A 13090-nucleotide genomic window follows, 5' to 3' on the forward strand; every position below is an offset into this window, starting at 1 on the left:
ATATATAATTAAATAAAAAGTGAAACTTGACATCAAATACTGAAAAAAAACTCATGATACATTTCCACTCCAATTCACAGCTAATAACTTGTATCATTTGTAATCAGATCACACATACACTTCTCACAGGAAAACTGCCACTGTGATTACAGCTTCCATCCACAGAAATGCTCTTACTTCAAACACTGTTACTCTAATGCACTCCAGCACTCTAAAATACATGGTTCAGTTCAGCAGAGAGAGTCAACTGAAGAAAAGCAATGCTTCTTATTGTTCTCCATTTAGAACAGAAGTCTTTCCATTTCACAAACTCCAAAATCTAGAGCATACCATTCATCCACATTGTAAATTCAGGTTAAAACCACTTAAAATGTTCTAAACCAACAAACCTACCCTCTCCATATCGTTGGGTTCACTATACCTAGTCAATTCTGCCTAAGACTTTGAGTCAAACTAGCCCAGCCAACTAAAACCTTTTCCAAACTGGCCCAATAATCAGGTAAATCTTGGCCCAAAACTGGGACCAGTCATTGCAAAACACAATCTCCAAAAACTGGCACCATCCAGTTTAAAACTTAACCAAACCCTATAAAACCATGAGATAAACTGGCCCTACAAGAAAACCCTGTTCTAAAACTATCGAGTTCAGACCTGGGGTCAGTGAGCCAAAAACCTTCCAACATCATGGTATGAACTGGCCCAATAAGCATGTCAATCTTGGCCCAAAACTGGGACCAGTTATTGCAAACCTGCTTGGGACCAATCAGCCCAACCCGTTCAAAACCATAAGATAAACTGGCCCAACAAGAAAACCCTGTTCTGAAAATGGGACCATTGAGTTTAGACCTGGGGTCAATGAGCCCAAAACCTTCCAATGTCATGAGATGCACTTGGCTCAACAAGTAAAGAAATTCTCCTAAAACTGGGACTATCTAGTTCTAAACTTACAAAAAAGAACCGAATCCTTATAAAACCATGAGATAAACTGGTCCAACAAGAAAACCCTGTTTTAAAAGCATTAACTGGGATCAATGAGTCCAACACTTCCAACATCATGGGATGAACTGGCCCAATAAGCATAGAAACCTTGGCCCAAAACTGGGACCAGGCATTTCAAACCTGCTTGAAATTAATCAGCCCAACCCTTTCAAAGCCATGAAATAAACTGGCCCATCAAGTTTATAGATCTTGGATCAGAACTGAGACCCATTAATGGGACCAACTGGCCCAACATGTCAAGTTCTAAAATTGGGACCAATCAGCCCAACCATTTCAAAATCATGGTATAAATTTCTAGCCCAAAACTGAGATCAAATATAGAACACCTGAAGGCCAATAAGTCCAACCCATCCCAAGATGTACTGGCCCAACAAGTACGAACCTGGGACCAATTGAGCCAACCCTTCCAACATCATGGGATGAACCAATAAGCATGTAAATCTTGGCCCAACACTAGGACCAGTCATTGCGAACCTAATTAGAACCAATCAGCCCAACCCTTTCAAAGTCATGAGATAAACTGGCCCAACAAGTAAATAGATCTTAGACCAGAACTGGGACCAGTAATTCCAATTAATTTGAAACCATGGGACAAACTGGCCCAACAAGTAAGTCATGTTCTAAACTAGAACCAATCAGCTCAACCTTTCCAAAATCATGTTATAAATTTTTAGCCCAAAACTGAGACCAAATAGTGAAAACCTGGGGCCAATAAGTCCAACCCATCCAAAACCATGGGACAAACTGGCCCAACAAGTTAGCCCTGGCCCAACAAGTAAGAATCTGGGACCAACTGACCCAACGCTTCAAAAATCATGGCATAAACCACCCCAAAAGGTACGTAAAACCTGGCCCAAAACTGAGAACAAACAGTGAACATCTGAGACTATAGAGCCTACCTGTCCAAAACCATGGGATTAAGGGATTTGGCCCAATAAGTACTTAAATCCTGGATTTTCAACCCTAGGAACAAAGGGCCCAACCCATTCAAAACCCTGGTATAAACTGGCCCAACAAGTATGTAGTTTCTAGCCCAAACCTGAGACCAAATATTGAACACCTGGCGCCAATAACTCTTACCCATCCAAAACCAATGGATAACCTGACTCAACAAGTAAACCCTGTCCTTAAACCTGGGACCAATTAGTCCAAAGCTTTTCAAACTATGGGATAAACTCCCCTGACAAGTTTGTAAATCCTGGCCCAGAACTGAAACAACCTGTTCCCAAAACATTCGATGATCAGATTGGACAAAAAAATCATTTGTAAAGAAAACTGTATTCAATTTAAAAAGATTGGAAAAAAATGTGACTTCTCAAGTGATCTCCAAACTCTGGACCCCATTTATGCTAATGCTAACTCCAATGTTGATGCATAAACCAATAGAAATTGCTAGTGTACCTGAATTAGTCATACAGAGAAATATAGCATTTATTAAAACTAAAATGCAGATATTTTAGCACAGTAGTGCATTGTTACCCAAACACCTAAATATATAAATATATTAATTATTGCCTTAAATATCAGTCAAAACTAAAGATCTCTACAAAAAGCGTATTTTAATCGAGAAATTTAATGGATCTGCCAATTTCTGATACTAAAAATAATTGAACTCATGGCATGGCAGCAGGTCTTCAGATCTTCAGTAATGAGTCTTGCTTTGGTCTTAGTGGAGACGACCAATGAATGTGCGTGTAGAGGAGCCGTGGTCAGTGCCAAGATCAATGGTTTACCCAACCAGCCCTACTGCACAATCAGCAGGAACTGTGTGAGAATATTAGAGATGCATGGGATGGGTTATCTCAGGACACCATGAGGAACCTCTACAACTCTGAGATGCTGAGATGTCGGGCATTTGGCAGCATTACAAAAATTAACAAATGTTCCCCATCATGTCAGTCAAAATCAGTCTTTGTATCAGTATTTATTAGCATTGCAATCCAACCATCTCTCTGGGTGCATCTATTTTTTGCAGCTTTTTTTACATCACCACATGAAACCAATCAGCCCAACCCGTTCAAAGCCATGTGATAAACTGGTCCATCAAGTTTATATATCTTGGACCAGAACTGAGACCCATTAATGGGGACCAATTGGGACCAAACAGCCCAACCATTCCACAATCATGGTATAAATTTCTAGCCCAAAGCTGAGACCAAATATTGAACACCTGAAGGCCAATAAGTCCAACACTTCCAACATCATGGGATGAACTAGCCCAATAAGCATGTAAATCTTGGCCCAAAACTGGGACCAGTCATTGCAAACCTGCTTAGAACCAATCAGCCCAACCCTTTCATCACCACATGCACTGTAGTAGATATATATTTGTGTATACGTGCCTGTAGGGGTCTTCCTCAGGCCTGTGTGTCTGTGCCCCAGAGAGACGGACGCCAGCACTATCAGACAGGATCTTCTGCTCAAACAGAAGCTGGCTCCAGCCGGACGCTCGCCGTCACCCTGACAGGCGCCAATCTACCCCCCTCACCTCTGGACCGGTCTGGGCCAATGACCTCTCTCTTACTGATTCACCACTAATACTCGTACACACGTTCCTGCTCACCAGTTCATCTCCGCTGCTGCACTATTCCTCCTGTAGTGGTCTTTTTCCTACCCTAGCCCACCCCCAACACACCCCATTTACTACAAAAACAATCAGCGGCACGCTGACCAGCCCTAACCTCAATGTCAAAACACCTATTCCGTTTCTGACAGAGAAAGGCCAAACAGAACGTGTTCTTATGAAACCAGGTCAGAACATACATACACTTCTAACAGAAAAAAAAAAAAAAAACTGATACCACGATTACAGTTTACACCCCAGGAGAAAAAAGGTTTTTACACAAGGGCTAAAGCTAAAGATTAAATGCACTTCAGAACACCAACAACACCATTGAATCATTCTGCGTGATTTGATCAGCCGTGGTTTTATGTTTTTTGGATACAATCCGGGTTAGCACCCGAACATCCCTTTCAGACAGCTTCCTCTTACAGCGTCCACAGTTAATCCTGTTGGATGTGGTTGGTCCTTCTTGGTGGTATGACATTACCCTGGATACCGTGGCTCTTGATGCATCACAAAGACTTGCTGTCTTGGTCACAGATGCTCCAGCAAGACGTGCACCAACAATTTGTCCTCTTTTGAACTCTGGTATGTCTCCCATAATGTTGTGTGCGTTGCAATATTTAGAGCAGAACTGTGCTCTTACCCTGCTAACTGAACCTGCACACACTGCTCTTACTGGTGCAATGTGCAATTAATGAAGATTGGACACCAGGCAGCTCCAATTTAGCCATGAAACCTCTCACATTTCATTGTCCAACCCCTGTATATGTTCTTGTCAAAACAACAGTCAGTAGAATAAAAAGTAATTGATTATTACTGTTGGAGATAGCCCTACTTCCCAAATCCTAGAGCTGATAAAAAAACACGTTCTAAATTATGAATGCCAACCATGTTCTAAATCTTGGGCTGCCCAAACCAACCAATCAGCACATCCCTTTACTAAACTGTGGCCAACCAACCTAACAAGATCAACCTTGTACCCAACAAACCAAACCCTGGGCCAAACCATGTCAATCAGGTTTTAGACAGTATCTGACAAAAACAAAAATCTGGATAAAATTAACCTGATGAGGTCAATGTAACATTTATTAATTTATTTTATCGATTTATTTCGAGTGTTTGAAGTTAAATGCAAAAAGGAAACAAGGAAATACGTTTTCATCAATTTTTTTTCTGCCCCTCACAATCAAAATTTCTGGAAAATTAAAAATATATATATTTTTTCTTTATTTTCAGATTTATTCATTTTTCCATTTTGCAAGTTGGATTATACCATCAGATTTGTGTTACAAGACACAAAAATTGACAAATTTTAAAATTTAAATTCGGTTTGCAAAAGGCAGAAATGAAAAACTAGATAATAAAAAAATAATTAAAACACATTTGTTCTTCACTATATTAAATGAAAAAAAAAAAAATGATTAAGTTTATACCCAATTTTCTATTTTCAAATTTAGCTTGATACAATTACAAAAATGTATACTGCTAAGCGTTACACTGACCTGATTAGCTCAACTCTAACTGAAAGTCTGCAACCTTTAAAACAGCTGTTATAAGAAGCCTAAACCTGGACCCAACCAGTTAACGTCCACCAATCAGCAAAGCTTTGCTCTAAACCCTTTGACCAAACTTAACCAGTCCAATCTTGTCTTAAACCTTGTCTTATACCCAATCAACTTAATCATCCCAACTCAAAAAACACTAAAAAAAACAATATCTATGGATAAAACCAGCCTAATCAGCTCAACTCTAAGACATCTAAAATATGTAACAAATCAATAATCAATCCTGACTGAAAGCCAGGAATCAGCTGGCCTAGACAACTCAACCCTAAACCTTAAAAAGAGCTCATTTAACAAAGTCCAAGCCTGGACTTAATCAGAAAAAACCTGGAACCAAACTCCAAAACATCTAACCCTTAACTTTTTAACCAACCAGCAAAGCTTTGCCCTAAACCCCAGGACCAAACCAGCCTAACCAGTACAATCTTGTCTTAAACCTTATACCCAATCCTAAACTTAACCATCCCAACTCTAATAAAACCAGCCTAATCAGCTCAACTCTGACTGAAATCCTGGAACCAAACTATCTAAACTGTCTAAACCAATCAACCCAAAAGGACCAATCCTGACTGAAACCCAGGAATCAGCTGGGTTAAACCCTTAAACCCTTAAAACAGCTTTTATAAAAAGCCCAAGACTGGACTTAATCAGCAAACACTTGGAAGCAACTTTATGGCTAACCTTATCCCTAACTTTGTAACCAATCAGCAAAGCTAATGTATGTAAAAGGAAGCAGAATTGTTATATTTTCCTGGAACTGATCATGTTTTGGTCTAAATTTTACCAAGCGCCTGTTTTTTTTTTACTTATTTTTGAATGTATAGACTTTAAATATATTCACACCTAAGATATCTTTTCAAAAATGGTTAGACTAAAGGGTTTATGAGTTGAAAGCATAAGAATATTGATGATTTGAATTCATTACATGGCTTATTAATTATTACTTTGATAAAATACATGGAGAAACAGCATCAGGTGGATTTATTTATCTTGGTAATCAATAATCACACCTCTAGGATACATGTAGATACTAAAAACCACCTGACACTCAGAGCAGACTATGCCTTTCAGTAATCAGGACACACAAAGAAAACTACAGTATATACAAAAATCTAAACTTTTTAGTCTAAATAAATAAAAATGTTTAGTGCAAAATAACTACTTAGACTAAAAATGTGCAAGTAAAATAATAAACTCTATATTTATAACTAGTGCGCACACCATACCTAGCTTTAGTTTGAGTAAAGCAGGTAATTTCACCCTTTTTTTCTGTGGACACTTTTGAGTGTTTATTTACTGATATTATTTGGTTTGAAACATCATATAAATATGTTTGAAGCACTAAAGGTAAATAATATTGGTTGGGGAAGGAGATCCCACTTTTTTAAGTGTTTTTCTCAATGGGTTTCTTGTAGATTTAGTTTTACCGCACTGGGATGTGGTCACTGTTTTTAGAAAGAGTAAGCTCCGCCCTTTCTAACCATATATGGATTATGTTTATGTGTGAAGGGATTCCTGAGTAATTAAGCTGAGAACACACGGTGAGATTTTGGACGTAAAATCCGTCCGTAGGGTTCTCTCTAATACACACAGCATCAAACATCATAAGGATGACTTCAGGGCCAACAGTGTATTCAGCTGCTCATGTCCAGGACATTTCATCCCGTCCACCTTTCTGCTGTCCTGGAGAAACAAATTTGGAGGATTTAAAATTAAATTAGGCTGCCTTATTTTGGGGCTTTGGTAGGATGGGATGGTACAATGTTAAGATCATACTGTGACGCCTACCACAGACTCTGTAGTTCCTTTTTCTGACTCTGCCGTTCCCGTCTATGGACAATCCCCGGTCCGGAACTACACCTCCCAGCATGCACCTGACAACACCACGTGTTCGGACTCAGCCAATCGCGGCTCATTCGTGCGGTCTACGTCACCGGAATTCTAGATTGTGTTCAGGTGTTGGTAATTTACTTCAGATATAAATACCTGTCTGTTTGACTCGTTTTTTGCGAGGTATTTTCCCTGTTTCACCAGCGATATACTGAGCGTTATTTTCCTGTCTGTAATACCTGTGTATGACCCTTGTTTGTTCTTTTCGACTACGTTTTTTGCCTTATCCTTTTGTTCTGTTTGTATTGTGATTTCCTGGTTTATTGAACTCTGCTTCTGGTTAATGGTTTCGTTTTCGGTTTGTGATTTGGCTCTGATGTTTTGTTTGGTTGTTTTTCTGGCTTTGACCCACGCCTGTTATCTGACTACGCTATCAGCTTACGTGCTTTATAATAAAGCCTCGTTTTGTTTTTACCGCGAGCGTCTGACTCCCGTCTGTGGCGTTACACATACAAGGGTTAAGGCCAACTAGTTACCCATAGCTCTGATTAACCTTGAGACTTTTGGAAGACTTTTTCTGTCTTTTTTCGCTGTACTTTCGTTGCTCTAGTACTACTAAGACCTTTCTGCTCTGGAAGCTGTGCTGTTCTTTGTCCCCAGTCCCACAGCAGTCGTGCCGTCTGTGAGGCAATAGCTTCTTCCCCCCACTTGTGTATGCCCACTGCGTAGCTTCCCGCTCCCCGGAGCGCATCACTTCCTGTTCCAAACCACTTGTCTGGCCGGTAAAGTGAGAAAGAGATGCTTCTTTTGTTGAGGATAGGGGAAGGAGCGCAGGGCTGTGTAGTGATTACTGGAGCTCCAGATGAGAGGCGTCGGGGAATAAAGGCATGAACCTGTATGAATAAATAAAAGCGACAAGCTGCCTGGCTGTAATCATGCCTACACAAAACCCTGCCATCACGCAGCCCGGCCATGCAGACACAGACGCAGACAATGGCAGCCACTACAGAGGCGTCTGCAGAGAGTAGAGCTCATCCTGATGAACACAGCAGAAAAACGGGAGAGAGCTGCTTCTGTAATGGGTTTCGCACCGTCAGGTGTGGAGAGTAAAGTCGAGAGGAGGAGGAGGAGCGCTGCCTAAGAAATGCCTCGGTGGTTAAAGTTGAGATATTTTAAGAAAATAGATTAAACTCCTCAACAGGCCAGGATTTTTGTCAATTGTCTGCCTGATATTACACCACTAAATCTTGAGGATTTTTTATGCCAGCATTACATAAAAATATTACATGTTTGATAAGGAACATTACTGAAAAGCAGAGGTGGAAAGTAACGTTACCGTAATTGAGTAGATTTTATGAGTAATTTGTCATTTTTAAAATAGGTAAGTTTACTTTTACTCAACTACATTTTGACACAAGTAATTTACTTCGCTACATTGGAAAACTCCCGATTACTGAGTAAAAAATAACTGGAAAAAGTAAAAACTAAACTGGAAAACTTTACTGTTAGAATTAGGGTTAGGGTTTAGGGTTAGATATAAGTTTTAGGTTAAAGTTAAGTTAGGGGGTAGATTTAGGGTTAAGGTTTGATTTAGAGTTGAGTTTTAGGGTTGATTAGTGGTTGAGGTTAGGTTTGGGGTTAGAGTTAGGTGTAGGGTTGGATTAAAGGTTTAGGATTAAGGTTTAGGTTCGGTTTTAGTGTTGATTCATGGTTGAGGTTAGGTTTACGGCTAGGCTTATTGTTAGATTTAAGATTTAGGGTTATGGTTTGGAATAAGGTTGGGTTTTAGGCTTGATTCGTGGTTGAGGTTAGGCTTACGGTTAGGTTTATGGTTAGATTTAAGATTTAAGATTAAGGTTTAGGTTAAAGTTGAGTTATGTTAATTTATGGTTGAGGTTAGTCTTAAGGCTAGGTTTAGGGCTAGATTTAAGGTTAAGGGTTAAGGTTTGGGTTAAATTTAAGGTTGATTCTTGATTGAGGGAAGGCTTAAGGCTAGGTTTAAGGCTAGATTTAAGGTTAAGGGTTAAGGTTTGGGTTAAAGTTGAGTTTTAATGTTGATTTACTGTTGAGGTTAGGCTTAGGGTTAGAGTTAGGTGTAGGGTTGGATTTGACGTTAAGGGTTAAGGTTTAGGATAGGTTTTAGTGTTGATTCATGGTTGAGATTAGGCTTCAGCCTAGGCTAAAGGTTAAATTTAAGGTTTAGGTTTAAGGTTTATGGCTAACGTTAGGCTTAAGCCTAGGTTTAGGGCTACATTTAGGGTTAAGGGTTAAGGTTTGGGATAGAGTTGAGTTTAAGGTTGATTAGTGGTTGAGGTTAGGCTTACGGTTAGGAGTAGGTTTAGAGTTTGATTTAAGGTTTAGGGTTAAGGTTGTGGTTGGGGTTAGATTCAAGGTTTAGGTTCAAGGTTTGGATTAGGGATGGGTTTTAGTGTTGATTCATGGTTGAGGTTAGGCTTCAGGCTATAGGCTAAGGGTGAAATTTAAGGTTTAGGGTCAAAGTTTGTGTTAAAGTTGGGTTTTATGGTCGATTAGCAGTTGAGGGTAGGCTTCAGGCTAGGCTAAGGGTTAAGGTATTGGTTGGGGTTTGGTTTTGGGATTGATCAGTTGAAGTTATGGTTAGGTTTAGGGTTAGTTTTAAGGTTTAGGTTAGGGTTAGGTTTAGGGTTAGGATTTGAGGTTTAGGTTAAGGTTTGGGCTTGATTCAGGGTTGAGGTTAGGGTTGGGTTTTAAGATTGAATAGCAGTTGAAGTTAGGGTTAGGTTTAGGGTTAGATTTGAGGTTTAGGTTAAGGTTTGGGATTGGGTTTAGGTTTTAGTGTTAATTAGAAGCTCTAAATCTGTTGCTGCAAAGTTTGCAAAAAGCCACTTCCTCCTGCTTTCTCTTCAGCTCTAAATCTCTCAGTCCTGAGATGTTTCTTCATACTGTTTTAGCTCAGTTTATCAGTGAATAGCTGTGGGAAAGCTTGGTATTCAAATTTCCTCTTTCTGAGAAAATGAAGTGGCGTAAAAGAACTATAGAACTCTCTCACAGTGTAATTACGTAATCACTCTCAGTTAGAACTATTTTTTAAATTCTTTAATCAGCACACAGATTCCCGGGTGAACACTGGTTTCACTGTAGCCTAGTTTAAAGATAAACTGTCCCTAATTTTAAGCTTATGAGCTGCTAAAAATGATAAAATCTGAAGTAGAGTAGTTTTTATGTATCTTTAAGGTGCACCTTAAAAATTGCACCTAATTAACAATGGGTGCAAAATGTGTCAAACAAGCCAAAATACTCGGTGAACCCTTTTTTTTTTATGATGAGAGCCAGTTTGACCATTACAACGTTTTTATTTTAAAAAAATGTCCCCATTTTCTCCCTAATTTAGATTTTTTTTATATTAAGTGTCAGGGTTAAGTTCTGGTTAGGTTTTATGGTTGATTAGTGGTTGAAGTTAGGCTAAGATTAGGGTTAGATTTGAGATTTAATTTGAGGTCTGGGTTAGGTTTTAAGGTCAGGTGTCAACTTTTTTAGAGATAGGTGTAAGTTTTAGATTCATATTAGAATTAGGGTTAGATTTTAGGGTTTGATGTAAATTTTTGATTGATGTTAGGGTTAGGGTTAAGTTTAAGGGTTAGGTGTAAGTTTTAGGTTAATGTTAGGATTAGGATTAGGGTTTAGGGTTAGATTTAAGTTTTAGGTTCACTCTCTGTCAGAACTATTTTTAAAGGCCTTAAGTACACTTCTCCTGGAGTTTAACTTTTAAGTACCCAAGAGTAGAATTATCCTATTATATAACACAAAAGTAACTCGATAGTTACTTTTACTGGTAACTAGTTACTTTTATAGTGGAGTAACTCAGTTACTTTTTTGGAGAAGTAACTAGTAACTATAACTAATTACTTTTTCAAAGCAACGTGGCCAACACTGCAGTTTCCCATTGGTTTCACTGTAGCCAATTTTTAACATAAACTGTCCCTATTTTTAAGTTTATAAGCTGCTAAAATTAAATCAGTTGCACCAAGTAGAGTTGTTTTTACAGTATGTATCTCTAAGGAACAACTTAACTGCACCTAACTACTGTAACAATGGGTGCAAAATGTGTCAAATAAGCCACAATACTCTGTGAAGCATTTTTGTCTTTAATCTGGGGTGCTGTTAACTTTTTAACTCTTTCTTTCCTGGGGCAGTCCTGATGACTGCCAGTTTCATCATTATAATGTTGTATGGTTTATGTGGTGACTACACCTGAGGATACTTTTAAAGTTCTTGAAATTCTTCTTTTTAATTGACCAACCTTAATTTCTTCTTAAAGTATTTTTAGTTTTTTACTTAGTTGAGTAGTTGTTGCTTCTCATAATCTGGATTAGAACATTACTCAAATATTCACTATTCACTGTATACCTGTAACTCTACCTCTTCACTACTTTACAACTGATGCTCTCAAACACTTTATTAAGAGACAAGAAATTCAAGTTATTAACTCTTGAAGAGTTCAGCACAGCTGTTAACTGAAAGTAGCCTGAATTCATCATAAAAGTGACTGAGAAAATCCAACTGATTGCTATTTTAACGGCGCAGCTACCTGGACGTGTCCAGGAAACTGACCTGCTCATTTTCACTGTGAAAGTGCAATGCTATTTTATTCTTTATTCTGTTTATTGTTGATGTAAAAGTTGCGTTGGTGCACTGCTAAGTGTCCATGTGTGCGCAACAAAGTCAAGTCAAAGTCAAAGTCAAAGTGGTTTTTATTGTCATTTCAGCTATATACAGAGTACACAGTGAAACGAAACAACGTTCCTCCAGGGACCATGGTGCACATAAACACAGTGTAGACAGAACAATAGTGCAACAGTACAAAAGTGCAGACAGACAATACAACACAATACAGACAAAGAATAATAAATAACAAGACAGTGTGCAAATTATGCAGTGTGCAAAAAGTGTGCAAAAAAGACCAGTGAGGTAGTAATTACTCTATTACACAGTGTGCAATAGAGTCCAGTGAGGTAGTAGGGTTTTTAGTGCTTTCCATTTTCTGGGGTAAGTGGGGTAAGAGTGTGTGTGCATGTACAGAAAAACCATCAGTTCAGTCTCTGCAGTTGAGGAGTCTGATGGCTTGGGGGTAGAAGCTGTTGCAGAATCTGGTCGTCCTGGACCAGATGCTGCGGTACCTTCTTCCCGAAGGCAGGAGGGAGAACAGTTTGTGTGAGGGATGGGTGGGGTCATTCACAATGCTGGTTGCTTTGCGGATGCTGCGGGTGGTGTAAATGTCCGTGATGGAGGGGAGAGAGACGCCGATGATCCTCTCAGCTGTCCTCACAATACGCTGGAGGGTCTTGCGGTCAGAGACGGTGCAGGTCCCAAACCAGGCAGTGATGCAGCTGCTCAGGATGCTCTCAATGGTCCCTCTATAGAAGAGTGTGAGGATGGGTGGAGGGAGACGGGCCTTTCTCAGCTTCCGGAGGAAGTAGAGACGCTGCTGGGCTTTCTTGGCTGTAGAGCTGGTGTTCAGGGTCCAGGTGAGGTTATCTGCTAAGTGGACACCAAGGAACTTGGTGCTCTTAACAATCTCCACAGAGGACCCGTCGATGTTGAGTGGAGAGTGGGTGTGTTGTGCTCTCCTGAAGTCAACAACCATTTCCTTTGTCTTGTCCACATTCAGGTGAAGGTTGTTGACTGTACACCAGTCTGTCAGCCGCTGCACCTCCTCTCTGTATGCTGACTCGTCGCCTTTGGTGATGAGACCCAGCACGGTTGTATCATCGGCGAACTTGATAAAGCTGTTAGAACTGTGTTTTGCAGCACAGTCATGAGTCAGCAGGGTGAACAGCAGAGGACTCAGGACACTGCCCTGGGGGGCCCCAGTGTTCAGTGTGATGGTGCTGGAGGTGCTGCCCCCGAACCGGACTGACAACAAGTGCCTGTGTTGCCAAGATAGCAATGAACGTCTGACTGTCGACGTCTGTCTAGGTTGAATTCAGTCAGTGGAGCACCTGTGTTTTTTTTAATCAGAGTAGATTTATTCAGAAGCACTGTTGCTATTTAAAAAAATGCAAGACTGTTGGCAGGGTGTAAGATAGCAATGAGCGGCATTACGAGGCAACTGGTATTGTGCATTTCAATACCAATTCTATGAAAGCCTCCACGG

This window comes from Astyanax mexicanus, chromosome 1 (genome assembly GCF_023375975.1).
Source record: "Astyanax mexicanus isolate ESR-SI-001 chromosome 1, AstMex3_surface, whole genome shotgun sequence".
In the NCBI taxonomy this organism is placed as follows: domain Eukaryota; kingdom Metazoa; phylum Chordata; class Actinopteri; order Characiformes; family Acestrorhamphidae; genus Astyanax; species Astyanax mexicanus.